Source organism: Lichenostomus cassidix, chromosome 5 (assembly GCF_008360975.1).
Source record: "Lichenostomus cassidix isolate B80296 chromosome 5, HeHo_3.0, whole genome shotgun sequence".
In the NCBI taxonomy this organism is placed as follows: Eukaryota; Metazoa; Chordata; class Aves; order Passeriformes; family Meliphagidae; genus Lichenostomus; species Lichenostomus cassidix.
Window position 1 is genome coordinate 6,395,835 of NC_139486.1, and position 26,027 is coordinate 6,421,861.

The window sequence follows — 26,027 nt, forward strand, 5'->3', positions numbered from 1 at the left end:
AAGTTTCAATGAGAAGACTCCTTTAGGCTACAGTTTGTTAATCTGTAACCAACACTTGTTCATCTCACCTATGATGTCTGTGTTGTGAACATCTCTCACCGTGGAAGTGGACCAAGACCACAAACCTGGTTGTCAAAGCTACTGATGAGCCATAACAAAACACTGTCACATCAATACTCAATGCAAAAGGTCTGTATTAGTGCAAATTGGCACTGATGATGTGCACCCTCAGGTGAGTAGAGAACTTCCAGGGGGCCCAACGTTTTATTTTTTAATGAAATTCGGGTACTCTCCCTCCCCACTAACCTGAGGAATCTGTTACAAAACGGTTACATCAATCACCTCAGATAAATTACATGTAATCAAGGAAATACATGGTGGATAGTGAGAATTCCTGAGCAATTAATGGAAGACAAGACTGCCAGAGTATTTTGGTACACCAACTGCCGTTCCACAAAAATAGAGACTCACAAGATATTTGGTCTATATAGCATCCCTTATGCTTGGACTGATAATCACCACTCAGCAGGACAGTTTCTCCTCATAATCAAGCAGCAGTATCTTCTTCTTAGGTAAACAGACATTTTCAACACTTCCCCATTAGTTCTTCAAGAAATGGGATGAGTTTAATGAAATAACCCCAAGACAGTCAAAGTTTACCTATTCTACCTGCAAGTATATTCAAGCCAAAAATGATCCAGGTCAAAGCAGGTAAAAGAGAAGGTAAGGAAAACTATTCCAATGACAAGATTTTAGAGAAAAATTGATGGGAAAAGAGCAAGTAGATGAGTGCAACAAAAAATTTCAGTAGAAATGGAAGAACGCCAAAGTAGCTGCAAATATTATGAGAAGGGTACACAGTGGGAAGCTAAAGAAGGCAGGGAAACAACAAAAAAAATTATTAAAAGACCAAGAGAGAGGATGTGGTAGAGCTGGAGACTTGGAAGACACAGAAAAAATTGCTTGGAGAATATGTACACAATGAAAATAGCAGATTATTTTAAAAGGAAACATAGTCGCTCACAGTGCTTAAGCATAACAAGAACAGATGAGTTAGAGGTTAGGAGCTAGATTTGATTAAGCAGCCATGTATTTGGTGGTTCTTGACACCATGACATCTTCAATATATCCAATTACATTCCTTAGGGTGAGTTTGCCTAGACATCAAATTAACACTTATATTTTAGCCCCAGGCTGACCACAGGTTTTATAGGTTGCTTTTGCTCTCTCCCCCCAGTTTTTACTACTATTTCAAAAACAATTATTAGTGATTTTCTTTTTCAGGGAAGCAAGAAGGCTGGCAAAAATACACATAAATATTATTTCAATTTCCTAAACTGAACACATGGCATGAAGTCCCAAAACAAGACAAAAATCCTTTGCTGAAACACTAAGAGTTACTGTGGCCAATTTCTTGGACTGACTCAAGTTTCTTTTATACTGGCTCAGAAAGCCAGAAAGCTCATGCCAGTTGTTTTAAGTAGGTTTTTACTGAATTGCACTTTTTAAGTACAAGCTACTCTTCATTCAGACAGCCAACATCACTGAATTTGCTGAACAGTCACCAGAGAGAGCTGCTGCCCATGTCTGTCCTGCCACTTGAAAATACTGACCTGAGGTAGTGAAGAAGTTATCAGGATACCTTTCCCACACACTTTCTGCCTAACACCATCTACTATTAGATATGAAACACGTAATTGTTACTTTTCCAAGTCTACTCCAAAAAGGTGGGGGAAAAAAGTGATGGATTGTAAATGTTCTTTATAAAAGATTATATCGGCTTGGTCATGCTATGCTCAAATCTCTTTTATCTTCTACTTGCTTTCTGTTAATTTTAGAGAAAATGATGGATTACACTGTAGCTCCAGCTTTATCTTACTCCAACGTGTGCAATTTTTTTTTTCATTGTAAATTAATGGCAATATTATGGCAAGACCAACCACTTACAATGAACAGTACATTGGTTCCAGGTTCCCTCTGAAGGCAAAAGGAATCTAAAAGTGTTTACAACTTCCAGGACACTAAGAAACACCTTTGCAAAAACCCCATGATGGCCTCCTGACCTAAGACAGAAGAATCCTTAAGAGGATTATTGTCTTTCTTTTGATAAGATTCTTACCAGATCACAATTTTTTTCTGCATGACATGAGACGCCTGTGCTCTGTAATGATCATTAAACACAAGAACACAAACATGTCACAGCAATCTTACAGTTACCTTCCACTCTAAATGCAGTCACAAGGAAGTCCAGGATTTGCATTGCAATTCATTTCTTCAGAGCATTAAGTACATAATGAAATAATGATAAAATTATATGGCTGTACATGCTTCCTGTAAGAACGCAAAAATTGTATCTTGCTTAGTAAGTGCTCTGAAACTGCCATCTGTCCAAATAAAAATATGCAATATTCATTTTGCTCAAACTACAGAGTTCCTCTATGAAATTTATTCAGAGATGCTCAGAAATTTGCAAAAAAGCTTGAACCAAGAGCACAGGAAACCCAAAACATAACTCTTATCTGAGCAGGCTCAGAGCAAGTGCCAGATTTACTACTTTGCTTTACACTGACCCACTAATTTATCCCAGAAGTCACAGGAATACTTCATTCTCTACTGAAAGAAGTAATTATGTGAGAGCTATTCTACATACATAACCCACTGTCTAAGAGCTCAGGCTTGTATTTTAAAATATTCACATTTATTAGCTTAAATAATATACATACATATAAAATATACATTTCTACAGCCCTGTTTATACATTGAGAAGAGTTTAATTGAACCCTGAAAACACAACTTCCATTCCCTTCTCATTTGGCAGTATAAATTTAGTCAGCACCATATTCTACTTTATGCTGATTACCACAATAGTCTCCCAACATTTTCACAAAGAACTATGCAATCCAACTGCTAGCTCTCTCACTCCCTCCACAGAGGGGACAATGTGTGTAATGGAGTAAGAATTTTAGGAAACTGCACATCTTTAAGACACTGCATTTGTGTGAGGAAAAAAAAACAGTATTTAATAAACATACCCAAAGTTATGACAAAAGATGCAGAAACAAGCTGGGAATTCACTACAAAGTACCCAAGTGGACACTCTAAAAGCTCAACTTCTTAATCATTCTCATTCTTATCTCCTCTTTCCTGCATAAGCTCCAGTGTGACACAACAACCAAACCATGGGGTTTGACCTTCATTATTCATTTAGTTTTCTAAATACCACTTTCAGCCCACTGAGCTCTCCAAGATGAGAATCAACACCTCAAGCTAGATTCACCAAAAGCCAGCTGGGGCTGCAGGGGATGCTCCATCTGCAGCAGCAAGTCCCTCAGGAATACCAGCTATGGTGTTTCCTGAGCACAAGAACATCATCCCTGCTACATCCCAGCCACAGCAAAACACAGGAAAACCTGAAGGTATGTCCTGATCTGCACACTGGCTAACAGCTCCTTGCCAACTCAGAAGCTCGAAAGCATTACTCAGAAGATGCTACGTGAGGACTTTGCATCCACAAACAATCCATGTGGTTCCCAGATCAGCCCCTCCTACCACATACACTCCTTGCAAAAGGTGTTCCAGAGCTCAGGCTCCACCAGCCCTGCTGAGACACAGGCATTTGTGAGGCTCACGCTCTGTTATTCAACACCTTGTGACAGTAACACAATCAGCCACGCTGTTAGTTAAGGGAAACACCCTTTCTCATATTGCCAAGCCCAGTACATATGTCTAAATGACAGAAAAATAAATATATATATCTACTTTATTTCATTTTGCTTTTGCAGTTACTGCAGAGCTCTCTCACATTCCCTGGTGCACAGAAACACACTGCCATTCCATACCACTTCTACAGCAACTTTTTGATCTGTAGATTATTCAGGATCTGGAACAACTCAGCAATAGAAGGGAAAAACATGACATTTATATAATACTCGTCTATAACCTGTCAAGTTAATGTATGTTATGCTGGGTATTTTATGTTATTATGCATTATCATTATATATGTCTATGTAAAAATAACAGCTATTCCTTTAGAAATAGGATCTTGTCCATCACAGAATGGCTCAGCTCAGTTTCAAAGCAATGTAAATGAGAAAGTCATTTACTAGTAATTATCCACCTTTGGAGTCTATTGCTCTGTTATACCTAAACCAGGTATTTTTGCTAAAACTTGCAAAACTGACTGACATAGAATATTAGGCCACTTTTGTCTCTTTTTAGCAGAAACTTTTTGTTTTGCTTCTTGAGCACTAAATGGGGTAGGCATTTTATCTCCCTAGCATGATTCTAGAGAGCAAAGACCTCATTTCAGAATATTTGTAATTGTCTAAAGAACAACCTTTATCATAACCTTGCACTAGCATGGACTTTTTCAGAAGATCTTTACCTCCGATCTCTTCAAAAATACTGACTAAAATAATGCACTTTTTTTTGGCAAAACATTATCTACCTCCATGTGTGCAAATCTGTCACAGGGGTTTTTGTCCCTCAGAAATGCTCTCTGCTCCCAGACAGACAAATGTGATCTGATGATCACTGGGCTCTGGCACACCTGAATTTCTCTACAAATTACTTAGACCCTCTACAATATCACTATCCATCTACAACAGCATATTGCTTTTAAAAATAAGTATTTGGCCCATTACAAATAAAAAGTTCTGCATTAAGTTCTCATGAACGAGGCTGAGAAAATTGAAAACTATGTGGACAAGGTCATGTCATGCAACTATCATAACCAGAGGTATCACTCTGCTGGGCATTGAGTCACTTTGCAAAGCCTCCTTAGTGTAGACTGTTACAAATATTAACCAGACATAACAGTTTAGGCATTAAATATAATTAAAACATTTCCTCTGTGGTTACCAAACAATACCCTTCATCATCAACTGCTACCCTCTCTACCTCTTCCAAGCTACTCATTAGTTAAGCTGCTTCTCTGTTGAAGATGATAAACTGAAATTAGATTTCCAGCAATATTTATCCCCAGCTGTGCTGTGGTCACAAACTTCATCTCGAGGTGGCATTCTGGCCAAACTGAAGTCAATGGGAGTGTTACTCTGGTTCATTACAACTGTGATTACACCTTTGCTCTAATTGGCAGAAAGCTCATTGCTTACTAATGAAAAAGTTAAGAAAAAAAAAAAAAAGAGCAACCTCATCAGTTATATTCCACACAAGTGTGTGCTTTGCAGGTTTATACAAATACAGGTAACTCTGAAAGTGAGGTGATCTAAATACAGTACTGGTGAATTCAAACAAAATTTGACAAGCACTTTTATAGAGCCTTTGCAGGTACAGATCAGCAAACATGCTTTGTATCTGTCCAAAGGAACACTCAGATCCCTGGCTTGCCTGTACTTTCTAGGAAGCAGCCAGCTCACTGCTAAGACCACTGGTAAGAATTCTTTAACTTATACATATCCTTTGTATTTAAAGACAGGACTTCAGGTGCATCCCTCATGCCTTCTCTTTCTTCCATGAACTATTGAATTCAATAATACATTTTTAAATGCCAAGTGAAGCAAGCCATTCACAATAAAATTGAGTATTTGAAGTCATTACCTCCACTGGACTGAGGTTTATCTAGAGAAGGCAGACAGCATTCTATGTTCTCTTTACACTCAGGCTGCACCAGCAGGCACGTATACAGATGGCCTTTTCCCAATCCAATAGCTAACGTGCAGCCAAAGTAGGTCAGTGAGCAACAAAAGAGTTTTTAACTATACTAATCCAGTAGCCTCAGTATCCTATGAAGATGACAGAGAAGAGCCATCGAAGCTGGTGTGGTCACAGGGCTAAGTTGTAACTGTAAAAACTAGAGAGCAATATCCCAGGCCATTCAGTTCTCCTCCCTGTATCTCACATGTTACTTAATTATTTGGTCTCAGAGATGCCAGCAGTAGTCAACTAATTGCCTTCAAACAAATCAACCGAAGCATCACTCGTGTGTGACTTGCTCCTGCCTCTGACAGAGGCATTAATGTATCAATCCCCAACAGAAGAGCTAACAATCTAGCGAGCTGCACACCCACACCTCTGGTTCCTGTCAATTTCAGAGGATGCTACAGCTTGTTTCATCTTCATATCAATGCCAGCCTTATCGCTCTTGTCAGATGGGAGTAAGAGCCCAGCTCAGGAATTCCTTTGGCAGCAGAGGCCTGTCGGTTTCAGAGTCCAATCTGGTACTGCTTTTTGCCATTCCTCTGGGCTGCTCATACCTTCTGCCTGTTCATGGAATTTCTCACAATCCTGTACTACTACAACACTCCTTTCTGAAGGGTGCCTCTTTCTCTTGTTTCTCTCAGTCTACAGCTGAAGACCTCCTCCAAGCCAGCCCCCAGCTTCTCCAAATGCCAGCTATTTTTACCTAGGCGCTGCCGTCTCATTCCGGATGCTGCTAATTGGCCCCTTAGTCACAACTGGAAAAGTAACCTGGTTGAGTAACTCTTTCTGAGCTGCTGCATTGAGGAATCTGTATGTCTCACATTCATTCAGACAAGGAAGCTTCCAGTAAATTGGTTCCAGGGTTTAACACAAATTAACCAGAATTTAGCTTCTAAGATTTTACAGCAGTTTCACTCATACACTTTTTTTTTTAAGTAATGGCCTGCCTGAACAAGAGTTTTATGCATTTAAAAGTTCTAAATCATGTAAGAAAGCACGATTTAAACAGGAGGTAATTGCAGCACTAGAGATCAGCTGTACCCTACCGATTCACCAGTCTTTTTTTCCCCCCACATATTCCCCACACTAACCTGCAAACTTGCAAGGATCTACTCCAAAGAAATGACAGAAAAGCCACGTGAAGTTGGATTTTTAAAGACTAAAACAAGCAAAGATAATACACATAAAAGCAACCCATTCTGGAAAAGGTGCTTTTCCACACAGACTTCTTTGTTATGTACGTGACACAGCCCAGCTTGCTACACAGCTACAAAATGATGTTTCAGACAGCTCAGTGAACCCTCCTTGTTTCTTAATCACTTTGCTAATGAAAAGTTGAAACATCTTGGAATTTCCTCCCAACTATTCTGCTTCTGCATAGTTATCAACTAAATTGGTACAAACAGGAAAAACAGATCATGAGACAGACAGACTAGTTAGGCAGCTTTTACAAGGAAAACACTGGGAAAAGCAAATAACTAAATGATCTGAATTCATCCTAAATTACTTGACAGCCTTTGTAATACTTTATTATTCCACTAAAAAGCCAAATTTAAATGCTGAGTATTTAAAAGCCATTACTTCAGAAATATGGTACATAATTAGAAAATTACCATTTTATTAAGAGAACTTGACTCATTTTTACTAATGAAGACCGCAATCGTTTAATATAACGAATCCCTTCTAGAAATTCTGAGGTTACCACAGACAAACATATCACATGTTTTTGACAACACAAATGCAACTCTCAGATATCCTGAATATCATCTGTAATAACTAAAAGCAGAGTTTTGACAGATTAGTAATTCTGGATGCAGTTCAATACTGGCAGGATTAATACTGTTTCTTAGGATGAAAGAGAGATCCTGTTCCACCTTATGAAGACAGCTCAGGCTGCCAAGAGTAAAGGGAAGGACCTTCAGCTGTGGATCATTAAGAAACAGCCATTTAAAAAAAGGGATGTTTTGGAGAACACAGCATCCGGTAAAATGATGGAGTACTTTTTCCATGCTGGACCCGAGAGAACTTAAAATCATTTATTCTGTAAATGAGAAACCGAATGCTTCTATGATGGTTTGTTTTGCTGAGAAAGGAACTTCTTTTCACTTGAAGTGAAGGCTAAAAGGATCTGCTTTAAATGTGATTCTGCTGAAAAGAAAGAACACATACAACAGACTGCAAAATCCTTGCCCAGCAAACCACCACCACCATTAGCTGGCAGATCCCAACTTCCCACTCTCACATTAGTGTGGTTTGGCTGGGGTTATTTCTCTTTTTAAAGAAACAGTTCTGTGTGGCTGTGTACAGCCATGCTCCTGACTGAGGACCCAAGCAGTAAGTTAATTACAGAACACATGTGTGCTTCTCTTTGGGTTCAAACACATGGCACCTCAAAACCCATGAGGAACCCATTTCCCATGACACAGCACTGTGAGGACATCCAGTGCCTGGAGAGAAGTGAGCACATGGAGAAAAAGCCCGACAGAACATGCAGAGCACCAGGCAATACAGAACCCAGCTCAAGAGCACCCCTCTCACTTCTTCTCCAGCTCCCAAACCTTAGGGTTATTCATCCAAAATGCTGGAAAATTGAGTTTCCAGCTCCAAAATGCTGGAAAATTGAGTTTCTAGCTGTGGACACAACTGTGATGGGACAGACATGGTTACTCCTAGCTACATACTCCAGCTATCCAAGAGATGGTTCAGGCACAGCTGAGTAGTTTTTGCACAGGCAAAGGCCTGATGTTTTTTTGATCATTTTACAGGAGACTCCTCTCATCTGATCTCTGAGGCAGACGTCCTCTCTCAGTGCACACAGCCTAACCTGGGCAGCCAGGTTGCCTTGGCCTAATGCAAGGTTTTAATCAGGATACAGCAAGGCAGAGGAAATTAAAAAGGCTGCTTGTGTAACGAAGAGAAAAATAGCAGGTTCTTCTGCTCTGGGCACTACTCTTCCCACTCTGAGATAATCCTTCCTTGAGGCATCAGCACCACCTTAGGGCACTCATGGTGCAAGTATTTACTCTTTGCCCTCCCTTCAATAGCTCAGATACCTGAGAAAAAAATCAAATTACTCCGAATTTCAACCAGTTGGTAGACAGATGTTAGCTAATGCACCAGTATTTTTGATTAAAGTCATTGTAAGGCAAACAAAACTGTAACATTGTACAATAATGTGCTTCACCCATTCAGGAATAAAATTTAATTATCATTTCTCCACATCCTAACCATCTCCAAGGAACAGCACATCAAGTAAGCCTTAAATTTTCTTCTGTTTCCAAAGTTACAGGGCGCTCAGAGTTTAAAAGGCTGAGGGAGAAGTGGCCGAGCTCTCAGAGCAAGCTCAGACAGCGCGGTTTGCCAGCAGCAGCACTTCCCCCTTGTCAGCTGCAGGATAAATGGGCTGGAGCAGAGCTCCCTGCACTCCTCAGTGCTCAACCCAACTCGTCCTGCTATCAGGGAGCTCCAGTTCCCTGCCCTGCACCTGATACAGCTCCTCTTATACAACAGGTCTGGCCAGTTCCTCTCTGCTTCCTCATTCTGGGACTGAGCAACAAACTTCCCTCGGTTTTCTCCCTTCCCTCATCATCCCACCTTTCCTTGGCACCACCTCACAAGCTGCCTTTAACCCTTAGCTTTCGGGGAGGTCTAAGAGAACAATCACTGGGCATTTTATGTTTCTGGGGGTTCCTGAGCCCTTAAAACAAACAAAAAACAACCAACCAGTCATAACAACAACAAAAAACAGGAAGTTTATTTTCTCACTGTAAGTAATGAACTCACTGAAATCTGTAGGAAGAAGAAGTTGAGAGCTATTTGAAAATGTTCAGGGGGGACAAAAGAAAAACAAAACAGTCCTGTGACCACAGCAAATGTCTGACTTACAGCACTTGAAACTCCTCATGTTTTCTGAATGTCTGTGGGGGACAATACACAGGAGGTATATGAAATTCCCACTGGACTGGTATTTTGAAACTAAGCTACATTTTTATTATGTCTAAGAAGCAATGCTGATGTCCTTTCTTAAACCAAACTGAAACACAATATGCTATTGCTATGAAAATACTTAAGAACACATTACTGGTATGAAAACTGGATTTATAACTTTCACATAAAACTCTGAAAACTGTAATTCTAGTTTGTTTTTAATGGTAAATTTTACCTTTATTCTTTGCATAATTCTCTTCCTCCAATTGAAGGAGAACCAACTCAGGCCCTGGCATGTTCAGTAACAATTTCAAAACTTAACTTCAAGAAAAAGATGGGCAAAAAATAAATTGATTTTTTTTTTCAATTAGAATACAAATACAGTCGCTCTAACATCCTTCAACAGAACGATCAGATCTTGCTTTATTAAAATGTTAGCACAAAACACACCAGCCAGAGTAACATAAACACTTAACACTCATCTCCCTTCCCCTTTCAAATACTGAGCTTGATTCAGCAACCCTGAATCAGGCAAAGTGTTAATATAATCAAATGAGAATTATTTCTGAGGAACATAAAAACTGGTCTTAATCCTGAAATGCAGGCAAAACTGTTACAACATGAGGACTGATCCTACACTTCTTCAGATTTTGGGCTTCTAAAGCCTAGGAGAACTCTGCAGATAAAATCAGGTTATATGTTGATCTGTTTTCCACTCACTGTCTCAAAGCTCTAGAAACCACAAACAAAAGTATCATTTAAAAAAATAAGGATCAGCTTTCCTCTGACTCTACTGCTTTGCTACAGCAAGCATAGCAAAATATTCTTAAATGGTATCAGCTGCTAAAGTAGTCAGCTTAAGTTATAAACCAAACCATAAAGCACCCTAATGGAAACTGAGAGCCCAAAACATAAACTATTAGAAAAAGCAAAGAAAAACAGCAACATGCCACCAAAAAGGAAATCCTAACACCTTATCCTTTGTTTATGCATGAAAATTTCACTGTTAGTGTCTCAAAACATTTGTATCTCAGAAAATACACCTTTTAACTATATAAGAAACTATAATAAAAATTTCTTATTTTTACAGGCCTCTCCAGTTTGAAGAGCCTTACCTTCATTACATCCACAAGATGAATATTTCCACAGGATGAATACAGCTTCTTTCCATCAACACAGCACTCCAAATAACATCCCTCCTTTCAACCTGAGTGTTTACTGAAGGTATGTTTAGAAGTCCAGCACTAGCCCATAGCCTAATTCACTTGCCTAACGAGTGAATTATATTCATAACTGGATGGTGATTAACACTAAACAACCCAACGCTCACACAAACAGCACAGCAAATCATTCTTTTCAAACTGCCAATCGCTGAGGTCAAAACATTCATGCTTTTAAGTCAAATTACAATCAACTTCCTCCCCACCCATTCTATTATTTGTTATTCATGCATTGACAAGAGCATGGATGTCACTTCACAAAAAATCATGGGTCTCATGGAAGAACCTACACTATTTAAAGATCAAACTCCATCTGAAAAACAAGAAAGGGAAAGGGCTTCTTGACTTTTAAAAACAAAACAAAGAAAAAAACAGCCAAAAAAACCCAACCAAATTAAATCAAAAGCTAATCAAATTTAGCTTCTCCTTTGGTTTGTTTTAGATACTTCCTTTTATCCTCTCAACATTTTGCACTTTACAGTACCCCTGAACTAAACCACCCTTAGGATCAAGCCAAACATTTGTTTTCTGCTTTACATTTTTTTCAAAAGTTATCCAAACCAATATAGCGACATTTTGAATTAAAAGCAATTCACAGGGTTCAGTTCTAGCCTCTGAGGAAAAGTTACACTTAGATTTAAACACTATAGTTAAAAAAATTAAGAGGAAATTAAAAAAAAAACCATACTGCTTTTCTCTTCTACTGGAATTCAGATTCATGCCAGAACCCCTCTTTATCTTTCCAATCTATGTTAATGTAATCAAGTATTTTCCAACAAAATGTTACCAACCTCCTTGAAACACCACTTCTGACAGCAGCAACAGCACACGGAAGACAACATGATTAAGGACTCGCAAGAGCTGGAGTTTTTGGTGGCAGAACCTCGCAGCAATGCTGCTGACACAGAGCTCTGATCCCAGGAGCACTCCTGGTTCTGCTTACCCACCCTGGATGCTAAGGCAGCCTCGGCCATGGTCCAGCTCAGCAGCTCCTCGCTGGCTACAACTTCATTCCAGCGTTCCTGGAGAAACACACGCCGGCCAGTCCTTTCATTATCTGCATCATCCCAGCCTCTCTGATTGCTGCACTGTAATACCAGTGCCCGAGTGAGTTTTCTTCCCTGAATTATGGCCACACCGAACATGACCGGGGTGTGCCAAACGGGATGATTAAGCAGCAAAATACGACCAGGCGTGAGTTATATTATTAATATTCCTATCTAGCACTAGCCACAGAAACGAGGGGTTCGTGCAGCCAATAGCAACTGTGCACAAAGCAAGCTCCTCCACTCCGACTCGCTTTCAAAATAAGAGCAACTATTTCTTTTGAGTCATTTTACTCTTTGGTTGCTTCGACACCGAGCTGTATTTCGGCAGTGTACAAACTGCTTCCTTTTTCAAACTCTACCTTGAGACAACGCTGGAGGAAACTCTTAAAAAGGCAGACTCGAATTACAAGCCTTTCTTTTCAGAGAACAAGAGCATAACCATTTTTCAACAAGTATGCTGAACAGCAATTCACTAATATAAACACTTCATATATATAAGAATATTATATATATATATGTGTGTGTGTATATATATATATACATATAAAATCTCTATAAATTTCAGATTCATCCACACACAGTTTCATTTTCCCGAACACTGAAAATTAAATAAAAAAGCAAGTTTTAAGGAGTTCACATAAAATAATAAAACAGCCAGGAAACCTTATTTTGCTTGCTTTTTTCTTTTTTTTTTTGGATGTATGAATATGTAACACATGACAATAAACTACTGCACGCTAGACTACTGAATTAGTAGAATAAACACACGAAGTCCACACAGATGAACTTTTTGATGCTATAAAAGTTCACAGTGTAGGGCTGTGTTATTCAATATTCCCAAAGACAAGGCATTTGCTCCTGAAAGTCCTTTCAGCTGACAATAAGGATCTCCAATGCATGTGGCATCAGCCTTGTCCTCAGCAGTAAACAAAGGAGGGGAGAAAGGGCAGGCAAAGATAGCTCTGCTCAGTCAGGAAGTGAGAAAATAGAAGAGCTTAAGCAGGATCCCAGTTTAAAATTATTTTAAATCTATGGCCTTTCTTTAACCTGGTGAGGCTTGCTAAAATGTGCTAAGGAGAAGAAAAAGATCTGGTGAAGCAACAAAATGAACCATGGATTTCAGTTAAAAATTTTTTAAAAACACCACACTGCACTACGCTTAGGAAGAAAAATCAATTTTGCAAAATGAAATCAGGAATTACTGTATTATATTAAAACCTAAAATAATTAATTTTAAAATTTTATTTCTAAAAAAAAAGCAATCTGATTGAAAAGCAAAAGACATCATGCTCAAGATGAACCAATGAAGCAACACTGCTTCAGTCTGGATACTTGAATTTCACTAAGCACTTCATCACCTCTAATCAAGACTTTTAAAAATGTTTGTGATAGTTTCATTTTGGAAAAGAAAAACAGAAATAATTCAATCAGATTTGTTTGTATTAAAATAAAATTAGAGCAATCTTTCAGTTACTTAGCTGTAATAAAAGCAGTGGATCTTAAAGAATTTGCATAATGTCATATATAATTTTTATCTTGTTTTGCCTCAAACCTGACAATAGTAATTTTTTTAAGACTGTCATTTTTATGCTGTATTACTCACAACATACCAATTTAAAAGAACGCTGAGAAATAAAATAAAAAAAAAAAGTCAGATTAAAAGCATTCATTAATTCTCAATGCCCAACAGGAGACATCCCGATTTTTCTGAATGTTTACTTAGTGCTGTGTGGTGTTCAGGACTAGTTCCCACCACGTTCACTTGCACTTTGAGTCATCATCCATTCTGTAAATCACCACCCATGGCTCAGGCTGAGCAGCAAAAACAGAAGGCAAGCAGCTTTCAACAACTAGCAGAGATTCACCCAAGATACACAGAGCAGAGGAAACAACAGAGGCTAGTTCCTTCAAGGAAACATCCCACTAATCTAACTCATGACAGCCCCACCTTTCTTCCCAAATTCCTTACTGCCTTTCCAACAACTTTCACAGCTTCTGAGGTGGGGAAAGCTGGTGGCTTAGGGCTGCAGATTTAGGAAACTGCAAGATGGAAAGGGCTACCACAGCAGGTAGTTTAACCTAAATGAAAACAGTCCCTAAGACTTCCTACAGAAGCAACCCTCCATGAATTAATCTGGCAATGTGTGCTTGACTGCAACATAACTTACCAAATCAAGAGTTACGACTTTAAGGACACTCACAGAGAATTTATCATCCATTTAAACAGCTCCTGCCAGCACAGACTTTTCCTCACTATTAAAACCACATGGTTCCTGCTTTAGCCGACAGCATCAGTTCTTGCATTTAATCAGTATTTCTTCCTCATAAGACAATATGACCATATCTGCTCGTGAGCTTTTTAATAAACTATTCAAACTGACTTTTTAAAACTGTATTGCATAAGGCATTTTCTCTAGGCCTTCAATCATTTAATGGGTCTACATCTCTCTTATCCTCCTGCAGCTCCTGCAAGTGTGGTCATGATGTATCCTCATATTGATCTTCCCAGAGCTCCAGCCAGAGCCAACAATGATGCCTCTGTCACACCTCAGAGGGAACAAACCACCCTCATCTGCTCGGTGAGAATGACACATGTACATTCTGGTTAATAACAGATACTAAAATGCCTGAATTACGATAACCCTATCTAGCTGTTACACACAACATAATCTGCTGTCTCAGAACTAAGGCAAATTTGGCCTGGTGCTCACAGACAAAGCAAAAAGCTGACCTGGGGCACAAAAACCACCCCTGATGAACAGCAAGGAACCACTAGGGCAGTTCTAAAGCAACCATTTCACGTGGGCAAGAGTACAGTCTTTCAGAAATAAATTTTTACAAATTCTGAAAAAAGCCACTGAAATTTATGAAACCGTCTGTATACACCAATTTTAGCCACCTTACTGTATAGTGTAGTAGCAAAAAAAAAAAAAAAACTAATGAAACAACAAAGAATATATTTAAGAGAATTGAAAACTACTTTCTCTCAGAAGCAGAAGTAGCAGGAGAGATAGATCAACACAGACCATCTGAAAAATTTCTTGTCATTTCTTTGCCCCACTTTAAAAGTGGATAGTATCTTTCTTTTCTTTCATATAATTTTGCAGAAATCTCCTAGGTTTTAGTTAAATTTGCCTACAATGAAATGATCATTTCTAGAATAAGTAGGCCATGGAAAACTGCATTTTCCATTTAGATTCAAACAAGAGATTGTCATTCATTTGAATATTATTTTGTGGCTCAATGTGAACTTTGAGTGCAACGTGCTGAAAAGATAATGTTCCTCCCCAGTTTCTATAGCACCTGCTAGAATCTTCAGGCACACAAAAATCAAACCTATTCCAAAGGTACAAAACATTAATCACCTCTTTTGACATTTTGCAGGTTAAGTATCAAAAGCTCTACTGGAAATGCTTTGTTACCCACACGTGTGCAAACCTCTGCTTCTGAAGCAAAACCATCTCCCTTGAAGTTAACTATTTAATAACCTAGCACAGAGATTCTTTTATCAACCCTCCCCACAGGACAGGTCATCAAGGGAGCCCCACTAAAAACTAGTCAGAAGTTCCTACTCCCTGTTTAAATCAACTACCCTGGTCCTGAGCAACGGATTTTTTAGGCCTTTTCTCTATGTTTACTCAGGCTGCACAACAGCTTCTCAGAACTTTTATCTCCCTTCTCCATCTGCTAAAAGAGAAAAAAACAAAATAATGCTGGGATAACTAATTTCATGTGTCCTACACAGCATCTCACAGGTCAGAAATGAAATGGCTGAAGAGCCTTTAAACTCTGGCTCACAGCAGCAAGGTGAGAAACCAGGGCAGCTCCCAGGACTATCCAACCTGCAGAGGAAGCTTGAGCAGGGGTGAAGAGAACTTCCCCTCTTGGATCACCCATGGAGCTCTACACACACCCAGCAAAAAGCCAAGCCCAGTCCTACCACCTCACTTATGATGCTTATATGGTCTACTTACAGTGCTCCCAAAGGCTGCAGCACAAACTAAACCCTTTTGGGAAATTTTCAACGTTTTATAGCTTAGAAAAACAATAGCAACACTGAGCTTTCTGAAAAATTCAGAAAAAAAACACTCAACAGCTCTCAGCTTCATTTACAGAATCAGAAACATGATCAGAAACACTATTACTCCCCCTGCAAAGAAAGTTCAATATCTTGCATAAACTGACATCATTTTTTTTTTAATTGTAATTTAAAAAACAAAGGTGGGGAAGTAGAGCTTGAGGTTGGATTTCCTTTGCCCTCACATCAAGATTAGCAGAATATTTGTAGCTGAACTCTGACTTTTTTTTTATTCAACATGAACAGCAAATCACATCCAGACACTAAGCACATTTTCTAACCGAAAGTCCTCTGCCATATTTGTCCCAGTAATTCTTCCAGTCATTAAATAGGTTTCTTTTCAGGCAAACCTACTAAACAGCTGCTTAATATTTTCAAGTAGTTTTGGTCCAGGTAGCATCTGCCAACCTCTGAGCTACATTTAGTATCCTCCCACAGCTGAAGCCCAACAGACTTCTCTATTGAGACTTAAATCAGCAGCCTCTTTGTCTCCACGCAACTGCTCTTTTACTGAAAATGGTATGGCAGCACAGAGAGCACAATATGAATTCAAGCACTGAAGCTGTGAGAAAACTTCTTGTTGTATGAAAGAAAAAAAAAATGTGAAATCCCACTTCCTCACTGGAAAAAGTAAAATGCAGGTCCCTCCCTCCCCCCAGCCACATGGATGCCATCACGGTGGCAAATGCAGGTGGTAAAACAGATATTTCAGTGTTCAGAATCCCTCACTGCCCTGTTAGCCAGTTCCCATCCCTTCCTGAGGAATGGATCACATGGAGTAATTGTTAAGGGCCTGGAGCAGACAGGGCTGTGTTTTACATGGTACCTTCTTTTTCCACAAAGGAAATCACTACTCATGTAAATAAGCCTCCTTGCAATTTACATCTCCTCGCAGGACTATCCTAAATTTTACAAATACGGTTTTTTTCTTCTGTTTAGTATTGTAAGAATGTGGGTTTTTTCTGTGTTATGCATGCTCTATTTTTAAGAACAAACATTAGGACTGACGAGCCAGATTTACTTAATATTGCTGATCATCTTGCTTCTTCTAAAATATGAAACCAGGAACATTTGTGTTTAATACCAACTACTTAAAACAACACAAAAAAAAATAGAAATAACTGGTGGAGTTTGAACCTAGGCCTGCTATGCAGTGTGGCTTCATTAACAAAAGACTATGCTGTGCAAGTCTACCATTTAACATGATAATTACCCCCATTCCCCAAACACCTTATAAAATCAGATTATTTGTCACTAGGTGAAATGACAAATCCATCATCCCCTAACAAATGGTACCTAATACCTTTACTAGACAAACACAGAAACCTGACCTTCGACCACTTGTTTTATTTAAGGATCTTCAAATGCTGTCAGTTATCAAAACATACAAAAGCAACACTTAGGGGGGGGGATATATTTGCATCTAACACTTCTGTACCTGATACTGTATCTAAAATTTGCACACAAAAAAACCCAATATGAGGTTAAATAAATAAATAAATAAAGCAAAAAAACACACAGAAATCAAACAACTCCTGACACTTTGATAGTTGATTGTTGATGACTGGTCTTCCCTATTCTCATCCTTTAAAATGTATAGTTTATCAAGTCCCTCAAAATACAGACCCCCAATAAATTTGTTAAAAGGTCACATTTTATAATAGCCTATTAATACATGTAGACTGCACACAGTTTTTTCAGGAGTTTTTCCTCCTTCCATTACTCTAAGAAAGCAATCCCACAGAAACTGCTTGTGCAATCCTTAACAAAACCAGCACCCCAAAGTGTCCAAGGGACACTAAACAATCCCAGGACAGGCTCGTTTCTCCCAGAGAAATGAGAAATGTGAATGCACACACCCCTCCTTGAACTCAGGGCTAAATTTGCTCAGTTAATGCACCCACTCTCTCCCAAGTGGTCAGTGCTAAGAAATGTGCACTCTGGTTTCTGCCTCAGTCATGCACACAAAGGTAAACATTTTGAAATTCAGTTCAACTTCACACAAGAACAATAAATTGTTCAAACAATAACAGAAAATAAATCAATTCCTTTAGCTTAACACTGCAGGAGATGTTTAAGATTAGACAAGTGGGAAACTTCATTTTTAACTTTATCTTTTTTCTAGATATGAAATACTACAAAACCTCTTTCTAACTTATTATTTGTTCATTCCATAGGCATGAACATGAGTAGTGGTTTTTTTTTAACTAGTCATTTCTTTCATCTGTTATTTGCCAAAATCTATCAGTACTGACCTCAGAAGTAAATTTAATCTTTCTAAACTTTATACTCTTAGATACTATCTATCACACCATATTCTTCCCTATTCCAAAGACTTAGTTCTGTAGGAGATAAAGTGGATTAAAGACATATTAAGGATTATAGATTATGCAGTTAGAACACAGGCAAGTATTTCAAATAGCTGACCCTACAGAAAGGAATCACATTCTGTTCTCAAGATGATATACAAAAATAGAAAGCACATTCCACTAGGAAAATATTTACTTAATAATTTATCATTTAAGAACTACTACTATATAAATGAAAGTATAAAAGACAGCATACTGAAATCCATGTGAAGATATATAAGCACGGATTACAACATAGCTTCAATTTCAATTGTGATTGGATTTACAAAGTTTACTCTATTCCAGCATGAATCACACTTCAGTTTTCCCTGAAAATCCTACGTTTAAAACAGATTCCAGTTTTTTTGGAGGGAAGAGGCTGACACTCACAGTGCTGCCAAAAAGTCTAGAAATAAAAGGATAAAAATCTCAAAAGTATCCAACTGGAAAGAAATGCCAGTGAGATACAGGAATCAATTTAGTCCAGACATAAATAACTTCCTTAATGATCTAATGATTAAAATAGCATATAGATAACATCTTCTGAGGATATTAAAGAGAGAACTTTGAGTAGCAGTAAAGTCAGAAATAATACAAAGGAACCTAAGCAAATTCCTTACACAGACAGAAAATTAAGGGAAATTCAGTTTGGAAAAACATCAGCTAATACATCTGGGAAAAATAATCCCAAATATAGATATTCAATACAGACAAGAAACCTGGGAAACAGTAATGCAGAAAAACTGCATTAACCACAAACACAGCATGAGAAAAAAAAAAAAAAAAAGTGGGAGGGAGTATCTGTCCAGACACTGAATCTAGGAATGGGGGGAAGGATGAATTACTTCCCTTTCACCCATTTGTCAACTCTCCCAAAACAAAGCACACTCGAGTGGGTGCTCTACTCCACTCCTAGCTGCAGCCCTGCACAAGATAAATCCTATTCCTCTAGGCATTTAAAACTACATGGGCAAAAATATTATCAAGTACTGAGTGCTTTAGCTTAGAAGACCAACTGTAATGAAAAACAGTCTGTGATTTTTTTATTGTATATGATGTGGTGTTTTAGAGCTTTTTTGTTATATTTGATATACCAGAGCTGTTTAATCCAGAAGTATAATACTTTTCCAAAAGCAAATAAACATGAAAATATGCTCATTTCCAAACCATTTGCTTTTTATTGACCATGAAGTTTTGGCACATCTCACCACAACTGAAATCACTTTGAAGATTTTGGCTCTCAAATGAATTTTTGCCATCGTGCAATGCCTGTTCATGTTGGGAACAACAGTACAAAACAAGGGAAGACAAACCAATGCTGTACTCGTGTCAAATGAGGTCACCTCAGAATCTATATGAAGGGCATGGCAATCCTCTCTGCAAAGTCCTTGATTAATAAACTTTCTGCAACAGGAATGATTGTTCCTCACCAAGCAGGAAATAAGAGAGAAACTTGCTTGGATGTACTTCAAAACCTGCTTCTAGCCTTTTACTTCTTTTTCTAGATAGTATGGCACTCTTTCATTAGGAGACTATCCCAAAAACTTAAGAAAAATACTTTTACATTGCTAATGGAAACTCCCCAATAGAATCTCCCCAATTCCTTTACACTCTCTCAGAATCAGCTCAGAAGCATATACAGAAATTCAAAGTATTACTTGCATTTTGTAGGTTGTTTGGAGTTTGGGGTTTAGGTTTTTTCTGCTTTGTGGGTGGGGATGTTCCCCTCAAGTGTGTTAGTTGTAAGATTCTGTCCCACTTGAGACTTAGGGATACCTGAACCAAAGCTTAAACTTGGCCCTTCTTGCCCATGAAGCAAGAGCTCCAAATGTTGTTTGTTGAACTTGACTGTGCACATTATGGATGTGGTAGTTTAGGGACAAACAGGACAGCAAAAGAACAGGAAGAGCAACAGACTTGTCCTGAGAAATTCAACACATTTCTCTTGCCACTGGAATTTCCTACTGTTAAAAAGAGACAAAATATTAAGAAAGATTCTGACAAGATCATCTACTCTGTAGCTGTCTTTTAAGAAAAAGACTGAATGTTTCTGATTTATTATTTGGGACATTTGTTTGCTCTTCCTGAAATTAAAGAAGAGTGAGAAATTTCACTCTGTGACCTGGAATTTCACAGTTAATAGGAGGATGAAGTAAACATAACCTCAAGTACTTTGTTCCTCTCCCCTTCTTGCCACGATTCCCGCTGACTCATGGCAATGAAGTGTTTAGAATTTTTCCAGGAGCCTTTTCACTGCCTGGCTTATGGCTAACCCACAGTACAGAACTTATTTACTCATTTCTCTAACATTAGGAGACTCACAGCAGCTCTTCTTACTTGTGACTAAAGATATTTAATCTGGCAGCTCAGATCATATTCTAAAGCAATTTACAGCAACAGGAACTTCTTCTGAGATTATGGCATCCAAAATACAGACTAACAACTACACTGATGTGCTGAGTTTTCCTTGAAGGTCATCTAGAAAGTCTTGCATCCCAACACTCTCCCACATATATAATGAGTCTGCTCCCATATCTTTGTCATCCAACACACCACACCACTTTTCCACAGGCCAAACCCAGGTGCCAGAGCTCTAACCACAACCTCCATCACTTAAGGCACGGAATTTTGGAGCTGCTCTTGTTAGAGGGACTAACAACCACTTATTTCCATTGTCCTTCCTAGTCCTAAAAAGAGAAACTAGCATCTCAGCATCTAGTCCTGAGTAAAATACTTCTTCAAGTCTGGGTTTAGTCAAAAACAGATACAGATTTTTACTACGATTCCCTACTAAAGACAAATCACAGCAGTGGCTATTTTCTCTCTCTCTCTCTGCCTCACCTTTTCATCCTTTCTGCACTTTTTAGAGATGAGTAGAAATTTCAACCTCTGCATTTTCTTAGGACTGGTGAAGAAGGATGTTTTGTTTACTAATAAGCAGGAGAGGGGAGAAAAAAGGAAGAAATACTCATGAGAGTGCATGGGGGAGAAAGGAGAAGGGAAATTATTGCATGAATAACAGATATGAAAGGCTGTCTTGCAGCAAGGTCTGATTACTGCAACAGAGGCAGGATGGAGCTGGCATTTTCTTCCCAGGGCGGATCTCCATCCTGACAGGTCTAGTCTTGTCCCCAGAAGTGCACACAAACAACCACTGTAACACGTGGATGGAGCTGAAGACTATTTCTTTCTGTATAAACACAGCTAATTTTATTATATTGAGTTTGTCAATAACCTCTGCAATCCCCTCCACCTGGAGAGCTCATTTTAACACGTGTGAGTGAGTTTTATCACCCTCTCGTGGAAAAGTACGTAATCATATCCGTCAGAAGGTGAAGGAAGAAAAAGAAGTGGGAGTAAGGAAGGCAGTGATAAGAAACAAGCAAATAAGAACACAGGAGAAGTATAGGCTGGGTAGGATAAACGGAAAGTGAAGGAGAACCAAGATGACACAGTACCACCTCAACTTCTTCAAAAAGCTATCCCAAAAATGTTATTTGAAAACATCAAGAGAGCAAGCTGCCAAATTTACTCTCCCTTGGTTACACTGACAATATTCAACAAATAAGTTTTGTTCTCTATAGCGATTCAAGTACTGTCTCAGCTGTAATCACCATCTTTTGCATTTTTGTTTCCACATAGAGGGGAAAACATATTCTCTATAAACAATTTTGAACAGTTAACCTTATGTGAAATCAGTAAACACTAAATAGACTTTGTAATTTATACAGAGACTGCACATAATATCTATGTCCTGCTGTTGGAATGTGAAAGTGGAGAGCACATGAGCGAAACTTGCCAAGAAAACTAATGAAAGTTTATGCATTCACAGTACATCCTACTGAGTAACATAAAGGAAAAGTAAGAATATTTAATTTCTCTAAAATCTGAAATCATCCTTTCCTCAGTTTCTGACTATCCACGGTATCAATCTGTAATATGAGAAATTTAACTTGCAGTAGATTTCCTTTGCAACATAATCCATATAACAACATATTCAAAACATTGAAAGCAACAAACAAATTTGCTACCACCTACATTGTAAAACCTGAAAATCCAAGTTCAGTACAAGCACATGCAAAAGAAAAAAAGCCAAGGAAATCATAACAACATTAAACTCATGATACTGCAAAGAAGCACAGAAATCCCAAACAACAAAAGTCCAAGTCAGACTAGGTAGATATATCACAGGCATTATGAAAAAAATACATCACACACAATATATCCCTGAAACTTCCTGAAAACCTTCCAGGAATCCCACAGAAAACTACAGACCACATCCAACCCAAACTACAGTTACTTCTTCTTAACAACACTAAACATTTTTTCTGATTCTAATTCAATTCTAATGACAGATCTCCTTAACCTTATGATAAAAGAACACCCAAAGAAATTCCTTCCCCATTACCCAAACTACATTTATGTCCAGCCACTCTTCACAATGAAAAGTATAAAATGGATAACCATGCAAGTTACATTTATTTCATTGTTTTAATTAAAATCTGACAGCAGAGAACTTCTCCAGAGAACAAACAATTTCAACTTAATCTTACCCTTCATGATGGTATCTGATTTTTCAGGATAAAAATAGCTGTATCTGAGTACTTTATCATATCTCCAGCTGGGGGTTAAGTTCTAAAACTGGTATTTTTACCAGATGGGGCACACAGGTATCAGCATTTATTCACTATCCCTGAGATACCACTGCTGGTTTACTTCAGCTTCTTCAAGACACCCATCAAGTAAGGATGGCTGAATCTGCAACTCATCTTTTGCAGGAGACACACCTTTTCCCATTCATAGAAATCTTCAGAAATACCCTAATTATGCACAAAATTTTATAATCATAACAGGAAACTGCTTGTCTCCACATCTCCTGTAACTTGGTCAGTTCTGCAGTCCAACATTAAGTTAGCAGAACAAGCTCTTCAGCTCAGGCAACACAAGAAGTTGCTGTTACAGGAGAGCTGGCAACACGTCCAACGATGTAAAACAGACTTCACAGCAATCTGATATTCTAACTTTTCTTTTAGGAAGCTACCCAGAAATGTTCCATTTCACTTCTTTTGCTTTCTGCCCACTTAACCAGGTACAGCAACTCTGCTGTGTTATTTTCCTTCCTGCCTCACACTCTTGCAGATGCTACAGGAAAGACCATGTACTTCACACACATGGAAAATACCACAGTTAAGAATCTGCCATATATATTGGAAAGTAAGAAGAGTAGTAAAAATCAAAAAAGGGAATAAATACAAAATGATGATACTTTTTTATAAAATGTATTAAAAATGTCAGTGTTTTAAAATAAAATCTTATAGACTTTATTTTCAAGCAAAAAACCAATGTAACAGTAAATATCAGACATACTGTGAGCTGAAAAATAAACTTCATACAGGAAATTCAAAAATACATTGATACTGATGTGTGTAATTTTGAAAATGTATATACTCTTAGATTTGTTTAATATAACAATTAGAAAAAAATACTGGTGAAAAACCTTCCATTACTGTGGATCATTATTACTCCTGATCAAACTGGTCCTCGTTTAGTTTGACTTCAAGACTTCGTTGAAAACAGGTAAAATTTTCAACCAAGTGCAACAACTGAGGGCAGAAAAGCATTTTATACTGATTCTTTGGACAGCTGCCTTATCTTTTCAAACACTTGATAAAGATCCTCAAACTGTAGCTGCACTATTTTTTACTTTAAGCAGAAAACCACAGACACTATCAACCCCACATAAATATCCACCAGCATTTCAGATCTGCTGAATTAACTGAGAGGACACAGGATCAAGCACATCACAAAAATCAGGAGGAGGTGGAATGTTTCTAACAATCTGTTTTACACTGTGGCCCCACAGACACTTGGCTCAGCAGATGAGAGGATGCACTTTGCTCGAAAACTTCTCAAATAAGTTTTGCCACCAGAAAAAACCCTTCTGTCACTGCATCTTGCAACCAGCCTGACACAACCACGGAGGTTTCAAACAAAGATGAGCCCTGCCATATCATATCCTGCTGAAAGAAAATTCTAGTATTTTTCTAATTGATTTGCCTTAACCTTTTATGAAGCAATGTGTGCCCATTTGCTGATATCTGTGAATTATACAATTACCAAGATTACAGTAATCCATAAATACCCACCATACCAAAACTCACTGAACTCCCCAAGTCCTCTCCTCTGTTACAGAGGATTTTTGCCTGATTGAGCCAAAGAAACAGTAATAACTTGAATGAAAAAACTGTAGGTGAAAGGAAGTTACCCTGAACCTAAAAATAGTTGTGTGTCCTCCTCCCACTCCCCAGAAAGCATTAATGAAAGTGCTCTTTTCTCAGGGAGGCAGTAGCTTACAATGGATGAATGTGAAAGGACTGCTGCCTTACTATAAAGCTCTGCCAATGAACAGAAGCAATATCCTGCTTTAAAAACAGAAGAGAAAATTAAATAAACTCAAAACCTAAACTTTATATAAGATATTAAATATATCTATAGCTTATTTATATACACAGATATATTATACCCATGTAATATACACAAACATAGATTTTATAAATACACACATAATTCCAGAGATATGGAAAATGTGCTCTTTCACAACAGTAAAGCTCCATAACATAATCAATTATGAAGGCAGCACTATATTTCAACAATCATGTGCACTATATAGAAATAATTGCGTGGCTGAACCAGAACTTGTATTTGTTGAAGGTACTTCAGGGAAGGAACATAAAGGAGGTACTTATTACAGAAACAGGAGGTTCTATTACAGACCCACAGGGTTACACACAGGCACAGAAAAGAAAATGGCAATATTATTAGAGAGATAAGTATTACTAGGAAACATTATAAAGACATACTGTACAAGTATAGACTGAAATCAGAAGTTTCTGATGATGATGGGCAGGTTGGATGGGGCTTTGAGCATCCTGGTCTGTGGAAGGTGTCCCTGCCCATGGCAGGGGTTGGAATGAGATGAGCTTTAAGGTCCCTTCTGACCCAAACCATTCTGTGGCTCTGGGATTCTATGATGAAATCTAAGTGTTCTGGAGAAAATTATCAAGATTTTGGACTCAATCTCACGAAGAGTACAGAAATACATTTTACACAATGATTACAAGTTACTTCACTTTAAAAATCATTTAAAAAAAAAAAAGAAAAAAGAAAAGGAAAAGGGGGGGAATCGTCATCACTAAACACTTCCAGAAGCCAGACTGAGAAATTCCGGAAGGAAAACAATTACACTGGAGGCTTCAAAAGCAAAGGGAAAAAAAAAAACCCAAAACAAAACCACCTTAAACCCCAAAAAAATCCAGAAAACAACCACCCACCACCACCCTGGCCATAGGAAAATTGCCAGTTCTAGAGAGACTCAGAAATTAATACAAAAAACTGACTGGAAACATTAGAAGATCAGGGTAATCTGAATTCCTCACCAACTCACTTTCACTCATACACTGTTAACATAAAAGGGTATTTCTTTTACTTAACTTCAAGTCAGCATTTCTACACCTGGCCAATCTCTACAAATGTTGCCCTAAAAAACTACATTTCAAATGTGGGAGACAGTAACAAGCAACACAAAAAAAGGACAGAATATAATTAGTGTATTGCCCTTTCTAAATACCATTAAACAAATATTTTTTAGAAACAACCAGACACCTTTAAGATTACTGGAAAATAATATTCTACAGCCAACAGATGTTAACAAATTCAAAAGAAAGTTAAGTGCACACTCAAAAAC

General features: G+C 38.1%; 1 protein-coding gene across 4 annotated transcripts in view; it reads right to left on the minus strand.

Moving 5' to 3' along the window:
- PPP2R5E (protein phosphatase 2 regulatory subunit B'epsilon) overlaps positions 1 to 26,027 on the minus strand; it is a 71,016-nt gene that overhangs the window by 36,529 nt on the left and 8,460 nt on the right. Inside the window, exon 1 of one of the 4 annotated variants that reach the window (XM_085061138.1) lies at positions 11,756 to 11,953. The exons of 2 other annotated variants lie outside the window; for them this stretch is intronic. The gene's annotated coding sequence lies outside the window, so the exon portion shown is untranslated. Of the gene's footprint in view, positions 1 to 10,703; positions 10,811 to 11,755; positions 11,954 to 26,027 lie in introns of those variants that run through there. One more of the 4 variants, XM_085061139.1, reaches the window with a different exon arrangement.